Below are 12,521 nucleotides of genomic sequence, written 5' to 3' on the forward strand. Positions count from 1 at the left end.
CACCGCCCCTTCCAGCCGGCTCCACCCACCGCCTCCCAGTCTCTAACCCTGGCCTCCGGGCGCTCGGCGCGTCCTTAAACCCCGCCTCCGCGGCGAGGGCGCGCTCCCCTCGTCGCTCGGCCGTAGGCGGTTCCGTTAGCGGCGAGAGGGAAAACCGTCCCCGGCGTCCCCGCCTCCGCTGCTAACGCTTTCCTCCCTACGCCCCCTGCGACCACCCTGCAGCCCGCTACGGAGGCCCCCGAAGTACAAACGTCTCCCAGGCCCCGTGCCCCACTCAGTAGCTGCGTCCGGTCCAACTCGCGGACCCTAAGGCCCTGCGCTCGCTTTTTCGTTTTTTCTATTTTTATTTTTATTGTTTTGTCAGGAATTCGCGCCGGTGAGTTCCCTAGGGCGGCAGAAACTTCACCCTCTTTACGGAAGTGAAAGTTGCCCCTTCCCCCCTCCGCCCCTCCCGCTGCCGCCCAGGCCTCCTGCATTCCTTCCCTCCCGCCTAGCCGGAGAGCGGCTGGGCGGGGGAGGAGGAAGCCAGGGCGCCTGCGCGCAGAGGCCGCTTTCCATCCGGGTCCCTGCCCGTGCGGTGCAGCAGGTCGGTAGGCGGGAAATGGCGACTGGCTGAAGGAGCTGGTTCTGTTGCTGTTGAGGGATAAGCGGGAAAGACACCACCTATTGCGCAGTCGGGACCATCGCCGGAGCCTGAAGACACTTTTCTGTCGTCACAGTGAAGGTAATTCCCTTGGTCCAGACGCTGCCGTTGCTCCCAAGCTCAGTCCTCTCCCAGGGCCGTTTGCCGGGATCTCCTCCCCTTCCCTAGCCGAGCCTTCAGCGGTTCCAGCGCGTCCGTAGGCATGCACTGTTGGCGCCTTGTAAGTCCACAGTGTGGTCTCCGCTCTGGCCTGGACTTTCCCCTGGGAACGGAAAGGGAGCTCACTTCCCGCCAGCTTCAGCTCTTAGGCTGCGGCCTGTGTTGTGATTTCTGGGGTTAGATTTCACTTTGCTACCTACCCCCAACCCCATCTCACCTTCCTGGTCTCTGACCCCGTGGTCCTTATGACTAATGAAGTTAAATTGCCTTTTCGAACCTTCTTGTGGGCCCACGTAACGTTTGGGGTGTTTAATTCTTGTGGGGTGCTTTGGGGGGCGTTGCTCTAGCTCAGCTCTTATAAACAGCCTTTGAGAATCTGGAACGAGAGGTTTCAGGAACTTCTGTCTTCTGTACTGGTAAAACGTTGAGTTGACATTACTCCTTCTGAAAATCAAGAGTGGTAGTAAAAACGAGCCTGTGTGGGAGGCCTCTGGTTTCCATAGTGGTCAGCTCAGGGTGAATTTGGATTATACAAACGTGCCGTTTCCTTTGGGTATGCCCGGCTTACTTTACTTTTGCATTCTTGACCAGGATTCTGTTATAAATAATTGCATAAGTAAACATTGTTTATTTACTTCTCGCCCTAGTGGCAGTCGGATGTGTGAATGAGTACCACAGGGAAACTACCCTAAACTCCCGAGGTGAATGGACTGAGTCGCTGTTACTCTAAGGCAGGAATGTATCTTTCTAATGCTCGTCAGGCAAAACCAAGATTACTCCTCTACGTCGGTGTACAAATTAGTGACATGAAATGATAGGCTTATCTGCATAATTTTTAGATTGTAGATTGCTTGTTACTTCGATTCATCAGATGCCAAGTTACACATTTTTGTTTGTGATCCAGCAGTTATCTTTATAAAAGCAGCGAAATGGCAATTTGAAGCTTTTTTTTTTTTTTTTGCTCACATCATCCAAATGTATAGAGGTCCTCAGTTTTTGTTTTTGTTTTTTCAGTATTTTGGTCATGTAGAATTTGGGGCATTATAGGTGTTTTCCCCCCATGAATAAAATAACATGGCTTATGTTACATGTCAGTTAATGTTTGTCATTCAGTATTTTTCTGCTCCATAGGTCCAGCCTTGAGTACTTCATGTTCATGTCAGGATTAAATTTCAGTAATAAGCAGGCACGTGCAAACATCATTATAGTTTTCATTTGAAAGACTTAGCCCAACTCATAAAGAAAGTCAAGGTAAAATGTAGGTTCGGTTGACTTAGGGGTTATCAATTTATTTATTTATTTATTGGTTTTTCGAGACAGGGTTTCTCAGTAGCTTTGGAGCCTGTCCTGGAACTAGCTCTTGTAGACCAGGTTGGTCTCAAACTCATTAAGATCTATCTGTTTCTGCCTCCTGAGTGCTGGGATTAAAGGCATGTGCCACCACCGCCCTTTCAATTTATTTTTAAAATGTGGTCAATTACATTACTTGAAAGAATCCGGATAAGTTATGTGTCTAGTGCAGGCTTTGTACTTTAAGTTGTTTGGGAGATAGTTTTTTTTTTTTTTTTTTTTTTGGTAAAATTTAATTTATAGGTAGCAGAGTCTGCATTGTAGACTGTTTCCAGGATTTTGCCAAGTTAGTTACTACTACATTCCATTAGTCCCTGTATTCTTTGTCTTTCTGTTTTTCATTTTTTTTCTTTTACATTTTTTTATTGATACTTATTGGGCTCTACATTTTTCTCTACTCCCTTTCCTGCCTCTCTCCTTCCCCCCCTTCAATCCTCCCCCAAGGTCCCCATGCTCCCAATTTACTCAGGAGATTTTGTCTTTTTCTACTTTCTACTTCCCATGTAGATTAGATCTATGTAAGTCTCTCTTAATGTCCTCATTGTTGTCTAAGTTCTCTGGGATTGTGGTTTGTAGGCTGGCTTTCTTTGCTTTATGTTTAAAAACCACCTATGAGTGAGTACATGTGATAATTGTCTTTCTTTGTCTGGGTTACCTCACTCAAAATGTTTTCTAGCTCCATCCATTTTCCTGCAAAATTCAAGCTGTCATTTTTTTTCTGCTGTGTAGTACTCCATTATGTAAATATACCACATTTTCCTCATCCATTCTTCAATCGAGGGGCATTTATTTTAGGTTGTTTCCAGATTCTGGCTATGACAAACAAAGCTGCTATGAACATAGTTGAGCACATGTCCTTGTGACACGATTGAGTAGTATCCTTTGGATATATACCCAAAAGTGGTATTACTGGGTCTTGAGGAAGGTTGTTTCCTAATTTTCTGAGAAATCGCCACACTGACATCCAAAGGGGTTGTACCAGCTTGCATTCCCACCAGCAATGCAGAAGTGTTCCCTTTTCCCCACAACCTCTCCAGCATAAGTTGTCATCAGTGTTTTTGATCTTGGCCATTCTCACAGGTGTAAGGTGGAATCTCAGAGTTGTTTTGATTTGCATTTCTCTGATGACTAAGGATGTTGAACATTTCCTTAAATGCCTTTCAGCCATTTTAGATTCTTCTGTTGAGAGTTCTCTGTTTAGGTCTGTACTCCATTTTTTTTTATTGGATTATCTGATTTTTTTGGTGTCCAATTTCTTGAGTTCTTTGTATATTTTGGAGATCAGACCTCTGTCTGATGTGGGGTTAGTGAAGATCTTTTCCCATTCTGTAGGCTGCCGTTTTGTCTTGTTGACCATGTCCTTTGCTTTACAGAGCTTTTCAGTTTCAGGAGGTTCCATTTATTTATTGTTTCTCTCACTGTCTATGCTGCTGGGGTTCTATTTAGGAAGTGGTCTCCTGTGCCAATGTGTTCAAGTGTACTTCCCACTTTCTCTTCTATGAGGTTCAGTGTGGCTGGCTTTGGTCTTTGATCCATTTGCACTTGAGTTTTGTACATGATGATAGATATGGGTCTGTTTTCATTCTTCTACATGTTGATATCCAGTTATGCCAGGACCACTTGTTAAATATGCTTTCTTTTTTCTATTTGATATATTTTGCTTCTTTATCAAAGATCAGGTGTCCTGGAGATGTGTGGATTGATATCCAGGTCTTCTATTCAGTTCCATTGGTCCTCCTGTCTGTTTTTATGCCAATACCAGGCTGTTTTCAGTACTGTAGCTCTGTAGTAAAGTTTGAAGTCAGGGATTGGGATTGGATTTTTTGCTTTTCCTCTTTTTTTTTTTTTTTCCTCCCCGGGACAGGGTTTCTCTGTGTAACAGCCCTGCCTGGCCTAGACGCACTTTGTAGACCTGGCTGGCCTCTGCTTCCTGAATCCTGGGATTAAAGGTGTGCTCCACCATTGCCCAGCTAGTCCCTACATTCTTAATCCTTTCCTGTACATGATTTGAATGGATATGAAAGCTGCCAAGTGGTGTAGTCAAAATTTAACATCTGTGTGTTGCAGCTGTATGGCAATGTATAGGTATGTTTTAGGGTTTTCTGTTTCACACAGTGCTAGTGCCTTTTGGACATTGTGTTTGTGCTGGTGGTGTTATTTTCTCCCACCATTAGGAAATTGGTGGTTGGAAAGTTTTATCTTTTCCAAATTAACCTAACCTATTCCAAGACTGTAGATTTTGTTCAGATGGCATCTTCTTGTGATGATTTTTAAAAAATCTGGCTGGGTATGTAGCTCAATTGGTAGAGTGCTCGCCTAGCATGCAGGAAGCACTGGGTTCTAGTACCCAGGTCCCCATTACCACATCAGCTGGTTATAATGGTGTGTCAGGGAGATGGAAGCAGAAGAATCACAAGTTCAGTTACAAATTGGAGGCCAGTTGGGGCTATGTGAGGCCCTGCCTCTAAAAGGCTTGGACCTGTTTGGAAAGGATGTACTGGACATTAGACTTGTAGCTGCAGAATCAGTTGCTGATTGGATAAAGTAGAATTAAGTTATCTTGGTTACAATACACTATACTTTTGATTGATGAGTTAAAGAATGTAGTGATTTGCCAGGAATTTAAAAAGGCAACATCTCATTGTATTTGCAATTTATCAAGTTGTTAGGAAATACATAAGGGGAAAAAGATAGTTTAAATCACAAATGCCAAACGTGTGAAGAGGACCTCATATATGGGTATGGTCTTTTTTTTTTTAAAGATTTAATTATTTATTAAGCATACAATGTACTGCTGGCATGGAAGGCACCAGGTCTCATTATAGATGGTTGTGAGCCACCATGTGGTTGCTGGGAATTGAACTCAGGACCTCTGGAAGAGCAGCCAGTGCTCTTACCCTCTGAGCCATCTCTCCAGCCCTGGGTATGCTGTTAAGTAATTTTTATTAGTTGGTTGAAATTGACAAGCCGTTTTAACTGGATTGGCTACAGGGGTCATTTGTGATGAGGCTGTTTATTTATTCACTTGTTTGTTTTTGTAATGAGTCAGGGTCTGGCTGTGTAGCCCAAGTTTACTCAAACTCCAGATCCTTCTGCCTCAGCCAGGAGTGCTGAGATTACAGGTTAATGCCACCGCATCCCAGAATTAGGCTGTTTAACAGGCATGAAACTTCCTAGAATGAACAATTTGACTTTCGTTTTTTTCTTACTCACCCTGATATCCTTATGCCCTAACATCCATATTCATTAATGTTTGTATGAGTACATGCTTTTTTTTTTCCCTTAAGAAAAAGTCCCACTATACACTATATAGCTCTGGCTTGCCTGAAACTTCCAATGTAGACTACGCTGGCCTTAAACTCACAGAGAACCTCTTACCTCTACCTTCTAAGTCCTTGGAATAAAGATTTACGTCACTGTAGCCATTGAGTACGTGCCTTTTTAATTTACGCTGTGCTGAATTGTTATTGAACAAATAGGTAGCCCTGGGTAGTTGAGATTTTGTTAAGAATGTCCATGCTTGAGTTCATTTATATATCCTCATTCTATGGAATTCTTTCTGAAGTACATTGTTTAAAATTATAAATTCTCCTGGGTGCGGTGGCACCTGCCTTTAGGACCAGCACTTGGGGGAAGAAGCAGGTAGTTTTTGTGTGTTTGAGGCCAGCCTGGTCTACAGACCTAGTACAGGATAGCCAAGCCAGGGCTACACAGAAAGACCTTGTCTCAAAACAAATTACAAATTTTAAAAATTTTAGATAAAATGTCATTGTATTTTACTTGTAAGTGTAGAATAGCTTGTTAAACTACAGGTGGGATTGAGAAAAGTTAAATTTTCTTTTCTTTTTTAAAGGCAGGGTTTATCTATGTAGTCCTGGCTCTTATGGGACTCATTCTGTAGACCAGGCTGGCCTCAAACTCAGAGATTCATCTCCTTTGTGAGTGCTGGAATAAAAGACTAGTGTCACCACTGCCTAGCAAAGAAAGTTAAACTTTTATATGCTAGTTATGACCAGGAGATATGTGGAATTTAAGAGTATTGTCTAGGTAAAACAAGCTTGATGAGAATAAAATGTACACAGTGAGACTCTTAGGCCTCCAGGAATCCTTTGGTACTTTTGTGAACCTGGCAGTAAGGTTTTTTTTGGGGGGGTGGGGAGTTCGAGACAGGGTTTCTCTATGGCTTTGGAGCCTGTCCTGGAACTAGCTCTGTAGACCAGGTTGGTCTCGAACTCACAGAGATCCGCCTGCCTGTGCCTCCCGAGTGCTGGGATTAAAGGCATGCACCACCATTGCCCGGCCTTTTTTTTTTAACCTGGCGGTAAGGAATGGTGAGGTTTGTTTTTTTTTTTTTTTTAAAGATTTATTTACTTATTATGTATACAACATTCTGCCTCGATGTATGCCCGCATGCCAGAGCAGGGTGCCAGATCTCAGTATGGATGGTTGTGAGCCACCATGTGGTTGCTGGGAATTGAACTCAGGACCTCTGGAAGAGCAGCCAGTGCTCTTAACTTCTGAGCCATCTCTCCAGCCCATGGAATGGTGAGATTTAAGTGTGGCCTCAGGTAAGACTTTACAGACAAATGGTTTTTATTTTGTTTGTGGAAGGTCAGACAGGTTTTGAATAGTCTAGTAGCAGGGGCTGACCTTGAACCTCTTCTGTTCTTCCTGCCTCTACTTCAAAAATCCTTAGATTATAGGCATAAGCCACCATGTCCAGCAACAAATAAAATTTTGACATATAGTCAAAGTAGGATAGTTAACTATATTGGGATCCCATATTTTACTATAGGCATAGCTTTCTATAGTAGATTGAAAGATTGAACATTACTGAGTTGGATTTCTAACACTCAGGCTTTCATAGCTGCAATAATTTGTAGGGCAGGTACTTTTTCTTGTTTCCTTTTGGTTTGGTTTTGGCTTTTCAAGACAGAGTTTCTCTGTTTAGCAGTCCTGGCTGTCCTGGAACTCGGCTTTTGTAGATTGGGCTGGCCTCAAACTCACAGATTGCCTGCCTCAGCTTCCCAAGTGCTGGGATTAAAGATCTGTACCACCACTTCCCTGCCTCATTTCTTTTTAAATAAAGAAAAGTGGCACTTGAATACTTTAAAATAATTAGGTTTAAACTTTATTAACTCTGTGTATGTAGACTTTTTGTCGTGTCTCTCCCCCACCCCCTTGAGACAGGATTTCTTTGTAGTTTTGGAACCTGTCCTGGAACTTGCTCTGTAGACCACACTAGCCTTGAACTCACAGATACCCTCCTGTCTCTGCTGGGATTAAAGGCGTGTTCCACCACTGCCCAGCCCTTAATTTTTATAAGGTGGTAGAACAGCCTCTTTCTGAATTACTTTAGTGACTTAGATTAGTTGGGGAGAGAAAATGGGCAGACCTAACAGTGGAGCACTGATTTCAGTTTAGGTACATGAGAATGGACTACTAGACTACTTTCAACTGCTTCTTTCATGGGTATCATGATGAGGAGCACTCATAATGATTTTTTTTTTTGGTTGAATAAGAATTGCAGAATTTTAGATTTATCAGAGAAAAGAATCCTTAATTCTTCCAAAGTTAAGTTCGTTGTTTTAAAACTGAGTTGTTTTTTTTTTTAATTAAAAAAGTTTTACGTTCATTTACTGTCATGTGTATCTGCATGTGTATGAGTGTGCGACTGTAACACTTGCACTTGGTATGCTTGTGGCAGTGAGAGGACAGTTTGTGGGAGTCAGGTCTTGACTTTGACCATGTAGATTCTGGGACTCAGACGCCTGTCAGTCAGGCTTGGTGGGAAGCCCTTTACCCGCTGAGCTTTTGCAGTCTTTAAATGTGTAATAGATGTTTAACTAAGTGCTGTTTGGACAGGTTGGAGCAATGACTTGTCTTTCATTTTGATTTATTATGTATGTATCCATATATGTTTTGAGATAGGATCTCACTCTGTAGCCCAGGTTGGCCTTAAACTTGATCGTCCTCTCAATGCCAAGATTATAGGTATGATCACCTTGCCCAGCTCAGCCTTTTACAAAAAGGTAAAATTTATATTTAGTAAAGTCCAATGATGCACCATGTGGATTTTGGGGATTGAACTCATATTGTCAGACTTGGTGGGGTTTTTTTTTTGTTTTGTTTTTGTTTTTGTTTTTTTGCCTTTTTTGAGACAGGGTTTCTCTGTATAACAGTCCTGGCTGTCTTGGAACTTGTTTTGTGGACCAGACTGGCCTCAAACTCACAGAGATCCGCCTACCTCTGTCTCCCAAGTGTTGGGATTAAAGGCGTGCACCACCACAGTTTAGCTGTTGAGCCGCCTTATTGGCATGGTATTTCTTCCATGATACTGTCTAGACTACAGGACCTTACCCACACTAAGGTAACTACTCCACTATGAATCTATACCTCTAGTCTATTTATTTTCCCCTCCCCCCCAAGACAGGATTTCTCTGTGTTACAGCCTGGCTGTCCTGGAACTCTGTAGGCCATGCTGGCCTTGAATTTACAGAGAAATGCCTGCCTCCGCCTCCCTAATACTGGCATTAAAGGCATATGGCACTACTGCCCAGTTTCAAATATTCTTTATAATAGACAATCATGGCTAGCTTTGCCCTTTTGGGGGCGGGGGGGAGTTGGTTTTTCTAGATAGGGTTTCACTGCAGTTTTAGATCCTGTCCTGGAACTAGCTCTTGTAGACCAGGCCCGCCTCCAACTCACAAAGATCCACCTGCCTCTTCCTCCCTAGTGCTGGGATTAATAAGGCATGAGCCACCACCGTCCCTTTTACAGTTTTCTTTATTGTCTGTCCTTATTTAGAAATTAGTGCACTGAAGACCTCCGTGACAAACTGTTAACTGAGTTTGTTCTTGTATCATTACTGAGGAATTGCTGCATTTATCTAGGAAACACCTAGATAAAGCCAATCTAATAGTTGTACCATTATTGTAATCTGGTAACCTAAGAGGATTTTTAATTTAACTGTCTGCCTTAAAAATTGCTTGGGTCAGTGAGATGGTTCAGAGAGTTGCCAAGTCTGACCTGCTGAGCTTGAGCCCTGAACCCACATGGCGGAAGGAGAGAATGCACACCTGGAAGCTGTCTTCTGATGCCTGCAGGTATGCAATGTCATGTCGGTGCCCAATCTCCGCTCAGTCATACACAGGATGGCAAGAAAATGCAAAAAGAATTATAGTTTTGGTAGGTAGCAGGAATTTTGTGATGAAGAACTTATTTATTAATTGGCCCCAATTTTGTAAGCAAGCATTCTTAATGTACTTCTGATTGTTTCAGCGATACAGTTTTCTCTCATGTGATTTTTTTTTTTTTTTTGAAAGACATGGGAAGAAAATTGTTGAGTTCAGGGGAGACTGGTTGTGTGTGTCAGGTTGTTAGAGATCATTGCCTTAAAGAGTTTTTAATTATTGCAGTGCCTCCTGTCCTGGCCATCGGGACTCACTTTTGTCAAGTGCAATTGAATCTATTGAAGGAGATTATTTTAGGGTAATTTGGTAGGAGAGATGACCTCAGGCTTTACAGAAGTTTATGGGTGTGGGGGTGGTTCTTTTATTGGTTCTGTGATACTTGGGCTGAGTTTTAAACAGTGAGGATAACGAGATAATTAGTTGAAATAATATTTGTGGTAAAGAGGACAGAAATGTGGGTAGAGAGCCCAGAGTGTCAGCAGCTATAACTGCTGCAGTACAGAGAATAAAAGCAAAAAACAACAAAGAAAGACTGGCTGGAAAGCTTCTTTGGGGAAGTAAGACAGGTGGATTTCTGGTGCTGATTATGCGCTCCAAGTTCTCTAAGAAAGACTGAGGAAGGCATCTGATGTCTACTTCTGTCTTCCACACAGGAACATCAACACACATGAACACCTCTTTGTATTTGCACCACACACACACACACACTCACACACTGCAGTACATATTCACCAGTGAATTTAGTTTATATTGGAAAGCAGTTGATGAGAAACTAGGTAAGAGGAATAGGCACATTTCTGTAGTTCAGGGGATAGATTTTTTAAAGGGAAAGACTGGAAAATTAATTTTAGAGGTTAAAAATCAGAATTTGGTAATTGACTGTAGGGGTAAGGGCATGGTGTCACAACTAGCTGGGTGGTGGAGTTTGGATTTTTTTTTTTTATTATTTAGAGTATTTTCTTTTTTTAAATATTTATTTATTTATTTATTATGTATACAATATTCTGTCTGTGTGTATGTCTGCAGGCCACAAGAGGGCACCAGACCTCATTACAGATGGTTGTGAGCCACCATGTAGTTGCTGGGAATTGAACTCAGGACCTTTGGAAGAGCAGGCAATGCTCTTAACCATTGAGCCATCTCTCCAGCCCTGGAGTTTGGATTTCTTGATTGGTAGGCCATATGGGTGACTATGGGAGAAAAATATACAACAGGAGGGAGATATTTTGGGATGGAATGGGATAAGAATGAATTCAGTTTTGTGTAAGTTGAGTTTGAAGTGCCAAACATGGTAGTTAGGTGTCAGTCTGGAATTTAAGATGGTAGTTTAGAAAACTTGTAGAATTAATGTTGTTGTTTATGGTGAATCTTTGGAAGACTTTCTCCAGCACCAACACCCCTCCTCTGTAATCTGCTTACCTGGGCATCAAGTAACTACAGAACAAACTTACTTCCAGGACAGGCTCCAAAACCACAGAGAAACCCTGTCTCGAAAAACAAAACAAAACAAAACAAAAAAAAAACACAAAACCCAAAAAACAAACTTACTGCTCAGTTTTTAGTTGTCATAATCCTGAATGAGGGGCTAGAGAGATGGTTCAGCGGTTTAGAGCACTAGCTGTTCTTCTTGAGGACTTGGATTCAATTCCCAGCACCCACATGGTACTCAAAACTGTCTGTAACTCCAGTTCCAGGAGCTGACATCTTCACACCAAAAGCATGTAAAATAAAGTTAAATAAATTTTAAAAAGATCCGGAGTGAAATCTGGTTGGAACGTTTAAAAAAAGAGTGCTGCTGGACGGTGGTGGTGCATGCCTTTATTCACAACCTTTAACCCAGGAGGCAGAGGCAGACAGATCTCTGTGAGTTGAGCCCGGCCTGGTCTACAGAGTGAGTTCCAGGACAAGCTCTAAAGCTACACAGAGAAACCCTGTCTTAAATCACCCCACTCCCAAAAGTGATTTTTATATCTCAAGTTTTTGGACTTAACTATTCTCATTTTTATCATTTTCGTTCATTAGTACTAGATTTATTAAAACTAAGCATGACCATTTCCCTGCTTGTGACTCACATTTTGAGGAATTTGTCCATTCTACCTGAATTGGTGAATGTAAAGATGTTTGGAATGCTCCATAATTCTTTCTGAGTCTACAGTCTGTTATTTTCAAGTTTTCATTCCCAATAGTGGTATCCTCTTTTTTTATTTTTGCTATAAATTTATCAATTTACTGGTCTGTTCTTAAAAAGTCAACTTCTGGTTGTATTTACTCTCCCTCCCCTCTATTTTATAATTCTAGAGACAACCTAGGACCTTATGCATGCTAAGTCAGTGTTCTGCCCCTGAACCGAAACTCCATCATCACCCTTATTTTTTCCGGTTTGTTTGTTTGTGGATAGTTTGTTGCATTTGTTGCTGGTATGTGAGTGAGTGAGTGAGTGAGTGAGTGAGTGAGTGAGTGTGTGAGTGTGTGTGTGTGTGTGTGTGTGTGTGTGTGTGTGTGTGTGTGTTAGGGGAGCATGCCACAGGGCATGTAGAGGCCAGAGGGCAACTCTCCTTTCACCTTTATGTGGGCTCTGGGGTTTGAACTCAGGTTGCTAGGCTTGTGTAGCAAGTGCTTCTACTCAACTTGCCACCTTTCTAGCTTTGGGAATATTTTACTGAATACTGAATATTATGAATAGAAAGTAACTGCTGGTAGAGTATATTTGGAAAATTGGATTTATGGACTTTTAATTGAAGGCATTTGTGTTAGCCTAGTCAAGAGTTGAGTTTCAGTTTTGTTGCAGAGGGTTCCTTTGTGCATCATTGGCTTAATTATGTTCCCTTGTTACGTTACTCAGAATCCTAGCTGAAATATGGGAAAGCATCTCAGTTTTCCTGATCAGCTCTGGGCTTTTGTTTATTTAAATCTTTGCCTTCATTTTACCTGGTGCATGCTATCCTAGTGGCGGTTGTGAACATCTTCCATCCTTTTCTTATCCTTAATGATAGCTTCTCTTGTGTCTTTGGGGTCAGCTGGACTTGTTGTGGCTCCAGAGCCTTCACAGTTTTGTACCTTAGGAGAGAGAATCTGGTTTGGACTCTATTTCCTACACTAGAGGTTGCTCCAGCACCACAGATATATACTGTGTCCTCATGCTAGCCCACGTGCATTCAGTCTAACAGTTTTTTTTT

General features: G+C 42.2%; 1 protein-coding gene across 1 annotated transcript in view; it reads left to right on the forward strand.

The window, feature by feature from the left end:
* The first annotated feature begins 201 nt into the window (after positions 1 to 201).
* Positions 202 to 12,521, forward strand: part of Ctdspl2 (CTD small phosphatase like 2) — a 50,426-nt gene continuing 38,106 nt past the window's right edge. Inside the window, exon 1 of the mRNA XM_005364358.3 lies at positions 202 to 724. The gene's annotated coding sequence lies outside the window, so the exon portion shown is untranslated. The remainder of the gene's footprint in view (positions 725 to 12,521) is intronic.

The sequence above is a fragment of the Microtus ochrogaster genome, assembly GCF_000317375.1.
Source record: "Microtus ochrogaster isolate Prairie Vole_2 chromosome 14 unlocalized genomic scaffold, MicOch1.0 chr14_random_1, whole genome shotgun sequence".
NCBI lineage: Eukaryota > Metazoa > Chordata > Mammalia > Rodentia > Cricetidae > Microtus > Microtus ochrogaster.